This window comes from Urocitellus parryii, unplaced genomic scaffold (genome assembly GCF_045843805.1).
Source record: "Urocitellus parryii isolate mUroPar1 unplaced genomic scaffold, mUroPar1.hap1 Scaffold_43, whole genome shotgun sequence".
Lineage (NCBI taxonomy): Eukaryota > Metazoa > Chordata > Mammalia > Rodentia > Sciuridae > Urocitellus > Urocitellus parryii.
The window spans coordinates 3278148-3280885 of record NW_027553833.1 but is presented as its reverse complement, the minus strand read 5'-3'; the positions used below and the strand labels follow the sequence as shown (position 1 = coordinate 3280885).

The 2738-nt window shown below is 37.3% G+C and overlaps 1 pseudogene; it reads left to right on the top strand.

Moving 5' to 3' along the window:
• The first annotated feature begins 936 nt into the window (after window positions 1-936).
• On the top strand, window positions 937-1362 carry LOC144252455 (guided entry of tail-anchored proteins factor 1 pseudogene; annotated as a pseudogene).
• Window positions 1363-2738: the final 1376 nt, after the last annotated feature.

Sequence of the window (2738 nt, the reverse complement as noted above, 5' to 3'; positions counted from 1 at the left end):
GTGAATGCTCATAAATAGAGATTAAAAAAAAAAGATACCATTTTGTTGTGGGTCTATAGCTCGGAAAACACTCTCAACTGAATTTTTTCCAAATTGGAGAGTCTTCATTTAGCTAGCTGGCGACTGCTCCCTGATGGACCCAAACTTTTTCTGCCAGGAACAGTACAGGGTGCAAGTTCTATGGGGTTTATAAGGGGAAAAACAACATCCTCGAAAATGTAGATGCAAGCAAGCAAGGAGGACACAGAAGCTAAAGTTAACAATCAGCCACCCAATGCATATAACCACATCCTTGTTCCAAACACATGCAGTACAAAAATAAACAACTTTTATAAGAAATAAGTTATATAACTAGGGTTACATTTTGGAACTTCCAAATGGAGTCACTTAGGCAAGGTTTTGTTTTGTTTTGTTTTGTTTTTAAGTTGTCAATAGACTTTATTTATATGGGGTGCTGAGAATTGAACCCAGTGTCTTACAAATGCTAGGTAAGCGCTGTACCACTTAGCCACAACTCCAGCCAAAAGCTAAATTCTTTTAAGTACAGTCAGGATAACTTAACATTATTTATCCTATTATCTAATCTTGTCTTATCTATTAATATCCTCCATTTTATAGGGTGCTTATTGGGCTGATCCATAATCTAAGTTGGGCTATAACAATTAAAGAAAGCATCAAAAATGTAATGTGTGTAGGAATAAATTTTACAAACCTCAATCAAGGAAGCAGGGCTAGTGGGACTCAGTGAGCAGTTGCGGGTGCACCTAGTGATGAGGTCCCCTTGGAGCTTCTGTTAGAGGTGCCTGGGCTGCAGGGAGTATCTGGGAAGAATGGAAGAACTTGACCAAGTCCCAGAGCTGGACGTGGCTGCTGGTCCTCTGCTTCCTGTTTGGATGCAATGTCCTTCTGATCCTCCTTCTGACCTTGTCCTCCTTCATGTCCAGAGTGCTGCAGAATGATGCAGAGCCAGAGCCTCAGATGAGGGCAGAGATCCAGGATATGAAGCAATTGTTCTCCATGGTCAACAAGATGGATGAGTTTGCCAGATATGCCAGGCTGGAATGGAAGATCAACAAGATGGTGGACCAGCTCAAGACTTATGTGAAAGCACGGACTGCTCAACTAGCCAAGATAAAATGATTTTTAAGTGTTGCTTTCTGTACATTGCAAGCTACCTTGATGATGTCACTCATTTGGAAGTAGTATTCTGCCCCTGTGACTGTTGTGCTGAGGAAATGGATAACACCACTAGACCTCCTGGTAGCCTTCCCTGCTAGAACAGCAGGTGCTGTTGGAATTATTAGTTGGATTTTAGTCTGTAACAAGTTGTGGTGACCCCTTGTACTTTACCCTTTCAGTTGAAAAGAAAGATGAATACCACTCTTGGATTTTGTTGTTGTTGTTAAACTGGGGGTTGAACTCAAAGGTTCTTTACCACCTAACCCCAGCCACAGTCCTTTTTATTTTTAATTTTGAAACAGGTTCTTGGTAAGTTGCCCAGCCTGACCTCAAGCTTACCATCCTCATACCTCTTCCTCTTGAGTTTTTGAGTTACACTTGTGCCCCACCACACCTATCCCAGCTATTATGACTTCTAAAATGATTCTCTTATTAGGTTAAAAGTCTGATTGCTGCTTAAAAAGACAAAACAAAAAACCCAAAGTACATAGGGTAGTTTTGTATTGAATATGTTCTTGGGCTTTATGTGAGATTCTTGTAAGAATCCCAGTATTCTACAGTATTCTACAGTAACACCAGATTTGAAACAGGATGGGGGCCTACATGCCTTACTCCTGATTTGCTCTATTGGCACATTGTGGTCCTGTTGCCAACTGGAAAGTCAAAATTTTCTAAAAACTTGAATACTTTAAAAAATATTTTAATTTATATATTTTTTAGTTGTAGATGGTGCTGAGGATAGAACCCAGTGCCTCACTCATGCTAGGCAAGTGCTCTACCACTGAGATACAACTGCAGCCCAAACTTAAGTACTTTTATATCTATTTTAGAAAGTTTTATTACAACTACTAGAACTTGAACATTTGGTTTATTGTCTCATGTAGTGAAATTGAAAGAATAACACTAATTGACATTGTGTGTTCTTTGTGTCTAAAGTCATTAGTTGGATGAACATTTCTATAGTGTATATCATCAACTTATTTGCAACCGTTAGTTTTTCATTACAGTGTTTTATAAATGTACTGAAGAGACCATAATGCATTGTTTTGTGATTGACCATATGACACAGAATGAGAATTCAGTAATGAACTTTCCTATGGTTGGAAGAATGATTGATATTAGTGTAGAAACAGAAGATCTGTCCTTGAACCATAAATGCTCTTCAGCAGGGAGTAAATGCTCATATAATTAAATACCTATAACTATAAGCTACCATAACTTCTATATTATGATATGTAAGTAAGTCATTTTATGTTGCCTTTATAAGGTATATGGGTAAGGTTACTTTTATAGTTTTCTATTTTTTGATTCTTACTCTTTGTTATTCAGAAAGTTTTTCCTTGGAACCTATTTTCGCATTTAGCACTGTTTTGGATGCTGGAAAATATATAATAGCATTTTTATTTGGTATTTAATATATTTACTTTTAATATTGGACAGGTTGTCTATCCCGTTCTGTTTTAGAACATGAATATATCTGTAGGGATATCAAATTTGGGTTAAAATAAATAAAGGACCCAAACAAAAAGCACTTAAGTTAGAAAACCACAAGCCATTAT